Consider the following 14767-nt stretch of genomic DNA (forward strand, 5'->3'; position numbering starts at 1 on the left):
ACTGATGGGTTCTCCCTGTGAGGGGATTTGTGTGTTGTAATTGCCTTACCTCTCACATATGATTTTTAAGAAGTGAAGCCAAGTGAGCTCTTTAAGATTCTCAGTATATTTTCTCTCTTGGACTGCTTGCTGAGGCCTTCTGCACCCTTTCTAGAGCAGGTAACTTAGTAATGGAACTGTGTCCCACAGGCTGTGGTCTCAAGGGAACATTTACGTGGAGAAGCCTGAAGGAGGACCTGAACTGTGCCCTTGTCCTTGGGGTTTTCCCCAGGACTAGCTTTAGGCAGAAGGATGCTGCACCCATGCTGCCTTCTCAGTATGCTTCCCCTTAGGAGCTCTGTTCTGCCACCCCGCATGCAGCTGAGGGAGCCTCCCTGCCTTTCAAAGCTTCCTCGAAGACGGACCCATGAGAGCGTGCACTGGTTTAAATGAAGAGCAGTGCTATGTGGACTTGAAACTTGGCTTTCCTTCTCAAATTCGAGAGCTTTTGTCCTTGCTGCTGCAGTTGTAACTGATTGTAGTGAACTTCACGGCAGAGAGAGCTGTGTCTATCTGCTGGCTGCTAAAACCAACTTTCCTAAGCCAGTGCTTTTACTAAAGGAGACTAAATTTCCTAAGTAAGCAGGATAATTATTCAAGTTGCCACGTGGTGATTGGCAATCTTTCACCAAGCTTTTGTGCTCTTGTTTGTGTGCATAGTAAAACCTCTGTCGATGGGTGTTGTTTCTGCTTTCTCGCTCAATGCGCAGGTCTTCCAGCCACGCTTCCCTTTGGTAAAGTTCTCTTCCCTCTCGTCCCTCTCCATCACCTCTCAGCAGCCTAACATTTGTGCCTGTCTTGCATCTTTTGCCATGACACAAAAGCAATTGTCTTAGAAAAATTGCTGCTTTTGCTTTGTGTCAGCAAATACTGGTACTTGTTAATTCAGCAATGTCCCTTTAGGTGGGTAGAAGCTCTGTCAGATGCACTAGCAGATTTTGACTTGTGCTCTGAACTAACTGTCAGACTTGCTGTTACTCACTCGCTTTTCTTTTCTCTCCCTTTTGGAAATGGCTGGTGGCACTTAGCTGTGTGACAGCCCTCGTTCTGACTGGTGCGTCAGGTGTTGGAGGACAGATCCCCAGAACGCCAGGCATGAGCAGGCTCTCATCTGATGTAGCTGAGGCTGTACAGTGAGAACAGTGACAGCCTCTGAGCACCTCGGGACTGAGCCCTGGGCTTCTGTGGATGCTACAAGTTCTTGCAGAGTATCAGTATTTTAAGCAGGGTACTCCACTCTCTGCAGCAATGGTGGCTGGATTCCAGTTTTGGGAATGTCACTGAGGACCTGTGGTGATGCCATGACAACACCATCTCTTGGAAGAGTGTTTGGGAGAGGCTTTGAGCAGACTGAGAAAAGAAGGGCTGAAGAAAACCTGTTTATTCTTATTCATAGTGAGTGTGGGAGGGAAGTGTTCCCTTAAAGAAAAGGAAATGGGATTTAAAAGAAGTGACAGCTGAACCTGGCTCAAGAGGACTCCTTGGGGTGGGGGACGTTGGGGACCAGTCAGAGCTGTTTAATTTAAACAGTGTTTTCTGGGAATGGAGAAGTAGCAGTGTAAGCTATAAGCCATGCAGCTGTGTCAAAGATGAAAAAGATGATGCAGCTTTTTCATCTTTGACACAGCTGCTTGCTTCACCTACTTTAATTCTAACTAGTAACAAGCACTTGATGAACCACTAGAAGTACTCTGGATGTTAATAACACCAATGCAAATAGACTGGACGCTCTGTCTCTTTGAAACACTTAAAATTTAGAGTTGATAGATGGTTTTCAAGGTATATTGCTGACATTAATTGAAGGACATTGAGCTGTTAAATTGGAAATAATCTAAATTAGGTGATGCTGTGGTTATTACACATTATTAGTGTAGGAGTAAACTTCTTATTTTGTATTTTTAATCTGTTTTTTAATTTAGAATGATTGAGATACTGGCAGTCTGATGTTAAGTGTTGTTAGCATGAGGATTCCCAGGTGGAACTGAAGACTGTATGAAAGAAATCACTCAGTTAACAGGTAAAATATTTGCTAAGTGTCTCACTTAAATACTTAGACTGTATAGAAGTCTAAATGCAACACCATGAAATAGTGGGTTCACAGTTACCCAGATGGGTCTTTTGCATCTATTGCTTCTCAGCATGCTTTAATAAAGGCCAAAATCACTGAAATGATGAAACATGGAAGGAAAGGGGATAAGAGTTGTAGCTTTTAGGGCTTCTTTTCCTTCTCCCTTTTTTCTAAATACATCAAGTGTGATACAGAGTTTGGGAATATTGTTCAAAGATTTAATTACAAAAGGTGAGTAGTAATCCGTGATTACATGGATATTTTTCTCCTCCTACCGTGTAAATAATAGACTTCGGAAAGGTTTCTGCTTCATGCATCTCTGCTTGTGCTCTGCCCCAGACTCCTGTGCGCTGATACACAAAAGGCATGCTGGTCACACACTAATGGCAAAGATAATCCTGTGGGCTGCAAAGTGCTCTTATGCAAGGGAAGTATTCACCTGATCCTGGCTCTGTCGGGGCAGTACGGGCAGGGAGCAGAAATCAGTAGAAAGTAAGGCCAGAAAGGGCGCAGAAGTCTCACAGAAAGAAGCAGGGAGGGCATCGGCATGACACGGGGCTTCTGAGGCCCAGCCAAGCTGTCCCCCGCCACGTGGCTGAACGGCAGCAGAAGTGCCACAAAAAGCCAGTTTGTCTGCCAGCCTGGCACTTGCAGAGCACAGCTCTGCAAACAAACTTCAGTCTTGAGCCCTTGTTTTTCTTGTTTGATGTTTTCTTTTTTCCTAGCAGTGATACCAGCTTTGCCAGTTAGTTATAAAATGCTGAGGAAGTGTTGCGCAGACAGTTTCAAGGAATCTGATCAATCTGTTAACTTTCTTCTAGTTGTAATTAAAAGGGAGTGTTTGAATCTCTACTGAAATTATACAGTGTGGTGGATTATGGGCTCTGCTGCATTTCACTCAGAGGTTGACACAGGTCTTCAGACATTCTTGCGTGAACGTTTAGACGTGCTGGGATGAGGAAGAAAAAAACCTTCCCATTCCATATTCAAGTTCTGCCTGCTAGGCAAGCCTTAATTAATCTCTCCTTGAAGTGCTAGTATGTCCTATTTTGGCTACTGAATTTGTTTGTGGTGTATAAATACTTCTAAAAATCCCAAACAGAGGATGTAAAAGCACTGATCAGCTGAATGAGAGCACACGGTTCTGAAGTTGTTGTATGAAGCTGAAAATAAAAACAAACACAACCAGCACAGGGACTTCTGTGGCTGTGGTAAAAAAGAAAAAAAAAAGTCAAAATGCTCCCTTCGGGGACACCACTTTTCTTTGATACTTCTCTCTCCCTAATTGCTATTTTAAATGCAGGCATCAGAATAGGTATTCACGTTGCTGAAGGTGAACGCTGCAGTATGGAGATGTGGCCTAGATGTGAAAGGCACCAATGACAAATGATCGGCTGGAGAGGGAGAGAGGCATCCAACCCCGAGGACTCAACCACTACTGCTAAAGGGCCAGGTTTGGGCCACCTTGTTGCACTGTTCGCCTGTGGCTGGGTCAATGCCTTGTAACTAGCTGTGCTGCTGCTTTGAGAAGCAGGTCCTGCTTTCCCAATGTGCGGGTTTAGTTTTTGCATAAAGTCAATGTGCCCTTGATTTTGAAGTGGTTAAAGTTAAAGGGATTTGCTCTCAGCTGCTTGAACTGCCTGAAATTGGTTCTGACGTTAGTGATATTTAGCATTTTAGAGGTGAGATTGTACGCTGCCCTTTAGTAGGGGCAACCATTTCTGATGCAGAGCTTAACAACAGGGGATGCTTCGTCAAAAGAAAAGCGTCATTAAGTCTCTGTTCCTGCCACACTTCTGCTGGGAGTGGGGGGAGCTGGAAGGAGGAGGGTGGCAGAGAGTTGTATCTCGTGCTTGTCAAACGCAGATCTATTTTAGGGCACCAAAGTGGAAACTGTTCTCTAAAACTTTACTTTGCTATGGCCTTCTAGCGTGTTTTCAGTGCCTAAAATACTTTGCTTTTTTGCTGGGCCTTCAGCAAAACAGATGCCACATTTCTTTGCCTAATTCTGAAAGTTTTCTGCCTGTCATCAGCTCCTCCATACGCCGGGGAGACACAAGAACTTTTTCAAGCATGAATTGGAAACTTGAGACTAAATACAGGCTGATGCATCTTCTCTGAGTTTAGCTTTATTGTGTTAACCAGTTAGACAACTTGAGAGAGAAAAGTGGTTTTCCCCTGTGGACAAGAGATCTCTATTTGCACTTGCTGCAAGGCAGAGAGGTAATTATCACCTATGGGACAGGGATGGGTTAGTAGGGGGAAAAGTCCTATTGTGTCCCAAAGCTGTCTCCTTGAGAGTCTGATTCAGAGAGGGATTTGAATTGCTTGAATCGCCATTTAAAGTTATTCTGTATTTCTCCCTTATGGATTAAAACTCAGGTGTTTGAAACAGGAAGCTTGTTTTGCGAAACCACCAGTAATGGCATATTTCTGCCATTTAACAATTGCCCTGATGAATTATTTCAAATGTAAAGTATTTGGTTTAGCCCACAGAGTTTTCACGATGGCACTGGATACACCTTCATCTGAATCTATTTAGAAGCATGTAGTAGAGTAGGGCTGAAAAACTGATGTAATACTGTGTACCTGCAGCAGTTTCCCATCTATACAATCACTGCCTGCCTGTTAAGATATCTAATTACTGAGTGTTAGCGATTCATTAGCCATTCCCATTTCCTTGCTTCCCAAGATGGCAGTATTGAATCAGTGCAGTGTTCCTGGTTATGACCAGTGGCTAATCTAAATACATTTGATAGGTTGTGGTGTTTGTTTGTTTGTTTGTGATTTGAAATGGAGAAGAGTTAGAAAAATGTTCCTCCAAGTTGGGAAGCATGAATGCTAAGACCGTGGAGCAAGGAAGAATGAGGGATTAATGCAAATGAGATGTTGTCGCAGATGGTGAAAGAGATGAGTCAGACTCAGATGTGCTAATAGCTGTTATTGATGAAGGAACTCCTCAAGCAGTTGTTAGTATGGTTTAGGCTTATCATTTAGGGGCCTGTGTGTTTATCCCCAGACTTTAACAACACAGACTGTTCAAGAGCTCAGGGCTCATAGCTACTTGTTCACAGCTGCTTGTACACAGGACTATGGAGAGGGTGTCCAGCAAGATGTTCTCTGCCAGAATCAGTGACTGGCCGCATTGTTTTCCCCTGGCTAAGAGGATACATGTTGATTGTTGAAATAGCCTAAAAGAGCAGGAAGAGAAGGATGGAGAGCTTTAATACGTTACCAGCGTATCTTCAGCTTTGCAAACTGGCATAAAGGGCTGGTTATACATTCATAGCAGGAGGAAACTCCACCTGGCAGTGAAGTAATCTGTATTGAAGAGAGAGGATGTTCTTCCTGCTTTTCACTTCTTTCGTTGTCTAAGCTGCAGTTCACCTCTGTTTAGAAGAGGCTGCATTGATTGTGCTTCTTTCAGGATGATAATGAACTTTGTCATTGGAGGGACAAGCTCAGACTAGGGAACTAGGTCCAAATGTCATACAAATTCAAACAAACATGGCCAGACCAAGTGTTTGTTCAGAGTGGAGACTTTGAAAAGCTTATCTAAGTGGACAATGCCACAGCTGTCTAAGCAATAATTCATAGACACCGGCTGTGGTCTTTATTGATCTCTCTATGGCTCTGGTCTTTATTTGACTCCTTGCTCTTTTTTGACTTCCAGAGCTTCTGTTGAAGCCCTGCCCCGATACTGAATGGAAGGGACCTGCACAGAGATAGCTTTGCCTCTGGTCAGCTGTTGCAAAAGGTACATCAGATGCTTATGGGAGCTCAGGGAAAGGCACAACTGTCACACAGAAGTCCACACAAATCTGGCTACAATAGCACCCCTTAAATACTGAATCCTCAGAAGAGTCATCAATGTCAAGTATATTTAGGTGCTCTTTTGCCCATTGGTAGCACAGGCTATAAAAACCTACCTTGAAGATCTAGAGCTTTTGACGTCTTCTGAAGCCAAATTCCTACTCTGAAGACAAGACAAACAACCTTAGTTGCCCCTTTCATGAAACTCTGTTTTTATGACCTTAGAGGAGTAAATTTTTGTCTGGAATGGAAAAAAAATACTTAGCTAGTACAAAAGCTGCAGAAGGAATACACCCAGCTTTGCAAATGGCTCTCGATTATAACCCTTGCTATTACCAACACAAAGCTTTTTTGTGCATTCTGAAAGTTAATGGGGAAGTTTATTCAAACCTCTTGGATATTTGAACAACAATTTCCCGACAGGGAGACCTAGCGGTTGAACTAGCTAAGTGATACTTTCTGCTAGACTAGAGGCTTAACAGAAGGGAAAATTAAGCCATTAACTAGAAAACCTGCTAAGTGATTTTTATATTTTGAGCTTGCATGCAGTAACAGCTGAGTGTATTTTTAAGTCCCAATTATCACTTCTTGCTGTGCTTTTCTTTACTGAATTGCAACTTGACTGGTTGCTTAATAAAGAAATGAACTGAATTACTGAGCTGCGGGAATTCATCTCGCAGTGAGGTACATCAGCGGAGAATTTGTTTTTCTGCTAAGGGGTGAATTCCTGTTTTGAACCCTGAATATTTCTTCTATTACTGCCAAAACAAATGTGGTAGTTGAGGCACTTCTTGGGTAAAGTCTTCTTGTTATAAAGTGCTATTAAAAAGCCTATGTGAGAAGAGTCAGCAATCATCCAGGTAGAGTGCATATCATGCAAGTAACGAGGGGTAGAGTTGCTGCTGCTCTGTGTTGCTTTAGAGATCTTTCCAGTCCGAAGTTCCGGTTCCAGAGAGACTGGAACCAGTATTGGCTATTTCAGATGGACTCCACAGGAGGTGTTGAGGAGATGGTCTTCTTTATAAAAGTCTATAGTAGAGCTTAGTGATATGGTTTGGTGGAGGACTTATTAGTGTGAGGTCAGAGGTTGGACTAGATGATCTTGGAGGTCTCTTCCAACCTAGATGATTCTGTGATTACCTTGTGTTCTGAAACATCAACATGCCTCTGGAAATCCTTCTCCTAAATACTGGTGTTGTTAGTACTGTCATAACCATGTTTATATACAAATACAAGTATGGCAAGTTTTGTAGGGAAATGTTAGTATCCTTTTATTTGGTTGGCTAATGGAATTAAGAACAGACAGGTGGGTCTGAGGATAGTTAGCATGCCGAGCTGCTGACTGTTTTCTACCATCTGTATCCATTAGTCAAATAAAAGATATCACCTTTCCGTATAAAATCTGATTTTCTATGTAGTGGTATCACTTGAAATACCGATATCGTATCACTTTGTCTTCTCTACCAGTTCACTAGCATGTATTTTAAACAAAATACATCCAAGTACTAGAATTTGATGTATCTTGCTGTTGACCTTTCCTTACTGAGAGGAATTATTTTTTAATTGCTATTTTCCTGCTCTTAGTCATAGGTCAGAATGGTCAAGTTTTAATTCTTAAAGCTTAAACAATAATTATTACTTAACCATGAGGAGCCTTCCAAAAATAGAAGCTGGTCACTAGTTCTCTACTGTTTACTGTTTTGTTTGATACAATCAAGGAATTGTAATAGAGGTTGTTTTTAGTTTGCACTGTAATCCTGCAGGGGTGTCTTTGGAGTTCTGCTTCCCAGTAGCTATTCAGCTGATTTATTAAGAAGGTGAGCAAGGTCTAACCTGCTCAGATTACTATCTGAGCCTTTTAAAATTAGGTAAAACAAATTTGTTTTCCAATTCCTGAAAGAGAAGCTGGTCTTAATAAGGCTGCATGTTTCTCCTGTGTATTTCATCACCTGGAAGTTCAACATCCAGGCTTCATCCTCTGATGCTTGCAGTCCAGCCCCCTTTGGGTTGTTTATAGTAACTAACTTTGTGGAAAAAATAGGAATCTTTGATGTTACCTTCCAATTTGCAAAAATACTCAGTTCTTTTCTGCTACAGCAAGCAGTGTCTGTGTTGTCTCCTTGTCTCTTTCAAAGAGATGCCTCGATCTCACCCCTAGAGGTCCCTTGGCGATTGTTCCCTGAGCCATGTCTCTGCTTGTTCTGTGAGGTTTTCTTCTACTCTGTGCTGGTTCCCATGTTGTTTTTCCTGGCTCCTCTCTCACTCTTCTGCAACTGTGTACATACAGCCCTCTAACAAAAGCAATGTACGCCTTATTCCCTTTTTTTAAAGTCCCTGGGCAGCCCCAGAAATGCCTTTTTTTTGGAGAGGCAATAATGTATGCTCAAGAAAGGAGTGGAGGCTGCTGAATTCTTTGAGATAGCTGCCTTAAATAGTAAGTCCTAGATTTTCTACTAGTTTTGATATGTGTTACGTTGATTTTGATAGGCTCTTACCTTTGCTATCAAGCTTCATGTCAACTAAACTTCTGATGAGCTTCAATGCATGGAGCTATCTTCAGGTGCTGATGTGCCTGGAAATGTGTTACTGAATGTAAAAGTTGTTCCAAAGTGAGACTTCTGGCCTGCCTTATGTAGGTGAGCTCTGCTAGAGAATCTTTGTTGTTCCACTCCACCATGGACTTCACTTGTAACTGGGTTTATGTGAATCTAACAAGCTCTAAAATTGTATAGCAGTCAAAGCCAACTCTTCAGAGATAGCCACAGTCAAAAGGATTCAGGAATTAGTGGTCTAATAACGTTTTAGTGAAGAAAGGGGAAGAGCTCCCAAAATTACAGGTAGTGGTTTTCCCTTGTGGACAATTTAATAAAGCAATAGCAACCCTGTAGTGTTGGGGAAATAATACGTGCATCCTTCAGAGGTAATTATTTCTTTGCAGAGCCAAGTAGGGCTGTTAGGGTTGTTCTAACAGCACCTTTCAATTTCCAGGTTGTTCCACTCCTATGTCTTGTTCAGAGTTGGAGATCACTTAAGAAAATTGGCAGATAAAAGTTTTTATTGACAAAATGCCCTCTCCTTTCCTTGTCGTTTTCTTCTCCTCATTCAAAATCAACAGTTATGGCAACAGGGAGGTTGGAGGCAAATAAGCAGCAGGCAGTCTTCCTAACGGGCAGAAACACAGGCTGGAGTCTCTCCTGAATTGCGTGGCGCAGTGGTAGAATCACAGTAGAATTGCTGGCAGTGGCACAGAGTGCATGTGAGCTCACAGGGTAGCTGGATTTAATGAGGTGAGATATTGCTCATGCTAAACCTTCTACTGGAGCTGAACAATGTGATGCATACAAATGCAGAAAATGTGGTCTACGGTTTTAAAATGGCTTTCCTTTTTATTTATTAATTTTATTTCCAGAACAAAATGAAGTTTTGCTGGACCGTCAGTCTGCAAACTCTGTATGTGATGTACCCATATTATGCTTCAGTGCATTCTTTCTTTGTTTACTTAGAGTTTCCTTAGCCCGGACTGTTCCCAGTTACAGGACAAAAAAGTATTTTACAATCAATATGCCAATAAGGTGAGAATATTTGGTAACTGTTATCTTTATGCAGACCCAGATTTAGATTATACAGAAAGGTTTTACCAGGTCTAATGGGACAAATTCATTTTTCATGTGATTGAAAGGCACTGAAAGGCTGAATATGTCCTTAGTATCTTTGAATGAAGGTGAAAACACCTGATTTCAGATCTCAGTCCTATTCTTTCTCCTGAACTTTAAAGATGTTTTGATTGGAATTTCAGTCCAAACTCCGTTGCTTGGCTTTAACCACCTACTGGTTTGAAATTAACACCAAGTTGAAACACCCTCCACGCTTCGGGGAAGTTCAAATTTGAATTTCAAGGATGGGGAGGATCAGGAAGAACGGAGAAGGGGAACCAGCGGGGTTCCCTAATTACCAGCAATGTTTTAATTAAGTGGAACAGAACTGCATGAATTTGATAATCTGAGTTCCTCTTTAGAATATTTCTGTTTACAAGGAGATACCTGTACTGGAAGAGGATCCTTCTCAGAGCATCACAGTTGTATGAGAGCCACTTTATCCTGTCACTTTTAATGAAAGTTAAACCAGGAGTGATAGTATTTGAAGTCTGTCACTTCTGGCTGACAACTACTACATCTCCATTTTCGTGCATACAGCTCTATATGTAGAAGTTTACCCTGCAAGGGTACAGCTTAAATATAAGGGCTTCTGCATGCCTGTACTGTGTACGGACAACTTGCAAAACCCATTTGTCTGAGAACTATTCAAAAATCAATGTTTAGGTATGCAAGATACAATAGTGTGTGTCTGTGTCTATGTTTGGTGACAGACTTTGGATTTAATGCAAGAATACCCTCTGGGCCAAAGCTATAAACACGATTACTGTAAGCAGTCGTGGGTAAGGCCAGCTCAGCATGTGTCAAATTATGTGGTGGTATGTGTCAACAAAACAGCTCTTCTACGGTCACAACCTGTAGCACTGTTCTTGGCACTGAGGCATCCCTGAATACTGCAGCTGCTGCTGTCTACACTATGTTCAGGGCTTCACTTTGGCCCCTGCTAGATTCTGCTCCTGGCATCTCTTATCTCTAAAGCCTGTTCTGCTCCGTGTGTCTTTTGCATCTGCTCTTGCTTCCTGAAGTCAGCAGGGCTTCTGTCTGTAGTTTCAATGTATTAGGAGAATGACGTTGCCCTTAAAAAGCTAAGCAAAGAGTGAGAATTTTAAGGTGTGATTTGTTTTATGGCAAGGTGCTTTAGAGCTGAATGTAAAATTAAAAAAAAAAAAATCCTAAAAGAAACTTTTCAACTACGAAAGGCAAAACAAACTTGGCACATTAAATAACGTGTTAATAAGCATCTATAAAATAGATGGTGGTTTCAATCTGATATGACATTTATTTTTCAGTCCTGTGGAGACAGCTGATGAATCATACATGGTTATGGCACTTGTGAATCGTAAGTCTCCTCACGACTGAAGGTAAATGTCAAAGATACCATGTGTTAGAACAGGATATTTTGCTTGGCAGGTATGGCTTATTCAGGAAATAGGCTTCTGTGTTATACGTATACACTGTACGTTGCTCAATTGAGTGTATCAGTTCCTTGAGCACCATCCTGCAGCTGTCTCGTGTGGTTGAATACCTCCCCCTCATTTAGGTAAATAGCATTTTCTTTGGTACTGGAGAATTGAGAGGGTATGATCAGTAAATCCGTTCTCTTTGGCTCTCTTGTAGTAAGCAATAAGCAGAACACATCTGTCACCTATGCAGATCGGAGGCACAGTGTGAGCTGGGTTAGAACTGAGTTGCCAGAAGGCAAAACCTTTGTGGCTGTGTCCTCTGTTCTTGCTGACTGCGACTTCCTACCTGAGTGGGAGTGGGTTTGTCCTGTCAGGGCTCAGAGCTCCAGCCTGGCCTTTTTCCAGCAAACAGAAGAGGTTTCAGCATTCAGGCTGAGCAAAGCTTTTATCCCCTGACCTTCCAGGGCTTTTCTGAGAGAGGTGAAAGCTTTCCTAGAGGACCTGGCTCTGTTATGGTTTCCTGGAGAGTTTTCACATATCTTGGTCTCTTTTAGCCTCTCACTGCTACCAACACAGAGCTTATTCCTGGGATAAATCCAACAGCCATGACACTGATATTTGAGAGAGGAGCAGGGATAAATGGTGTCCTATCTTATCTGGGGCAGGAACAGTTGCAGCCTGCAAGCTTGGAAGTGAATGTTGTTCATGCCAGGTAGTGTCCGTGTGAATGTTGGCCAGTCAAAGGGAAAATGGGAAGAAGATGGAAAATAGCATCACCTCTATCAAGCTTCCAGCATTTCTAGATGAACGCTCTCCAGATAATATACTATATGCACCAGAAACGGGGCACGGAATTGTTCCTGGTGAGCCTCTGCTTCTTCTCCCTTCACATGAGCAACTAGTGTAACTCAATAAGAGTGTGGACTCAAGGTACATACCAAATGGACTGCCATAACGCTAAGACCTGTGTAACTCTGGTGTCTGAGTCTGTATGAAAGAAAAAGTATGCTTTGGGCCAGGCACCCTGGAAGGATGGGATTGGTGTGAATGAGGGTGAATGTACTGGTTTCATTGTAGCTTGGCCTTAGCAAGTCAGGCACTGGGTAGGGTGTGACCCTTGTTGAGTACATCTAAAGGTTAGATTACCAAAGTATTTTGTCTGTTCCAATAAAACACATATCAAGGAAAAGTGGAGCTTCAAGATGTGGAAGGTGTCTGCAGAAAGATGTGTCCCTAGTAGTCCTTGGTGGATGGAGGTAGATCTGCTGTGGATTCATTAGTTCCCCTGGGAATCATTGATCCCCTCATCCATTGTAGTCCCAGGGGAAGCGATCTGTTCTTTGGCCAGTGGTGAGTAATGCAGCAAGTATAAGGGGAAATGGGGATGCAGCCCGAATGAAAACTTAGTTGGAATGGAAGGTGGGGTTATTCCTGTGCTGGAGCACAGTGTACCCTGTGCATATCTAAAAGGCCTCATATGTGAAAGTCTCCTTATTGCCAGCAAGGAGTTTCATAGATTCAAAATTCAGGTGTTCTGATTGTTCTGAGTTGTTATAGGTGTATGTGGGCAGATACAGCTGAATTGATGCAAAGGATATTGTTGGCTGTCTCTCGGCTGCTGGGATCAGGATATATTTCAGGGCTGAATAAGTTTGATTGAGTGGCAGAGGCAGGAGATACCACTAAGTAGATTTTAAGAAATTTCCTTTAAACCAACATTTTTTCAGAATCTGGCGTCTGAATCTCTCTTGTCATACCATGTACAAGAGATATGATTAGCAGAGAGATTTTGAAAGCAATGTAGTTCAAGATAATGGAAAACACCTGACCTGTATCTGATTCCATTTGGGATCTCAGTAACAGCTGCAAACAAGGCCAAGCTGAATTCCATCAGCATAGCAAGATCTCAAGAGCCCCTTTGGAGCATGCCCGGAATACAAAATGCAGCTAACCCCCTTGTGTATATTAGCATGTCAGCTCTCTGAGTGAGAGAGATAGGGTGTGTATGTGTGGACTTGGTAGAGAAAGGTGGAGTTATGCTGCTTAAATTTGTAAGGATAGATTTGTTGAGGCCTCACTGCTTGATGAGGCTGGGATGCTTTTAAGCTGGGAAAGGGGAAAGGTTGAGTGCCTGCTGGGATTCCATTTTGCAAGCAGTTCCTTCCTTTATAATGACAGGACTTGTTCTGCTGCAACATGTTTTTAGTAAAAGCTGTTTTTTTCATTCAAAAGGCTGTTTTCTTTCTTAAGGAAACATTGATTTCCCTCTCTGTCTCAGTGGGATTTACCAAAAGAAGCAAATTCCCTTCTTCTCCATTCTCCCTGGGGAGACTTCTGGGATATAGAGTAAGGGGATTGTAGCACAGTGAGAAGAAAAATAATGCACTGAACTGCTGTCTAGAGTTGATTTTTTTTAATATGTATGTGAATCTGTATGTACATATGATTATATGCACCCCTTTATACTTAATATTGTGTGTGTATATATATATATATATATAAATATAATGAAACTCCTTTAAGGAAAAATTACAGAAAAATTTCAGTTTCATCAGAATTCCCTTTTCAGGATGAACTCTAGTGATCCTGGTTCCTTTAGGGATGGTCAAAATCTGCACCTGTGACTTCACTCTTCATTTGCCTTCAGGCTTTATGTTGGAGCCAACGCATCATGTAGCCCTCCTCTCCCTAATTTTTGAAGTGTTGGGCCTATAACCTTTGGATCCTAGTGTGCTAAAATTGGTGGTCTCGTGTATCTCAGAGGAACCTCCAAGCATTACAAATTCCAGAGCAGACTGGGAAGGCCTGAAGAATTCAAGCCATGTGCTTCTGCTTCATTACTCCCCACCCACCTAGTTCAGCCCAGCACACCTTCCCACTGTATCTTTTTTTCTTCTGCCCGCCTATTTAGGCTGTACCCTTGGCTTAGTCGCTCCATAAGCTTTCATTGTCAGGAGTGTGCCTTTGTGTCACAGCAGAGCCTTGCATGGATGAGCTCAGCTGGTTTGGCGCCGGGAAGAAGTGTCTCTGCTTTCTCATCCAGCTAGCAACATTTCTCCTTGGTGTAAATACATTAATTGCAGGTTCCATTGTTTCCCGCTTACAGAGGTGTGTCCCAGGCACTAGCTGGCTGGTGCGTCTGCGAGCCAAGGCTTTTTGCTAGTAGTGCTAAGGTGGCATAGCTATCATCTGTCACTTTGGCACATTTCAGCCAACAAAAGGTTTGCGCTGGTCTGTTACTGCCTGCCAGCCTATTTCATCTGTCTTATTTAATGGTGAGCCGTAAATGATGTAGGACTTACCATTTAGGTCTTGGTATCCCATAAGTTTTTATTTTCATGAAGAATACAGGTGGTGTTGCTGCAGTGCTATAACTACACTTTTAGCTGTTGCAGAGGAAAGCTAGAAGCAGAAGATTTCCACTGATACTTTGACATGTTTTAGTTTCTAGATCAGTAAGGACTGCCCATTCAACTCGGTTGGTTTACAACCCAATCGATTTATCTTCCAGTCATTTGTTTTATCACATCTAAAAATAAAAAGAAATTTTGCCAGCAACCAGATCATTTCCCTGCCCGTCATCGAATAATAGGTGTGACATGCTACAAGAATCACAGGTTTATCCTACTGGAGCAGATGAAAGAGCAGATGATTGCATAATTTTAGTACCCAGCTTCTTTAGACAAGATCTACTGCAGACTGAAGGGTAGTACCCTCATAGCATTGTAAAGCATGTCATAATCTTGGATTCAACACATGACAACCAAAATGTAAATCATAAAGCATGGAAG

This window comes from Cygnus olor, chromosome 5 (assembly GCF_009769625.2).
Source record: "Cygnus olor isolate bCygOlo1 chromosome 5, bCygOlo1.pri.v2, whole genome shotgun sequence".
Lineage (NCBI taxonomy): Eukaryota > Metazoa > Chordata > Aves > Anseriformes > Anatidae > Cygnus > Cygnus olor.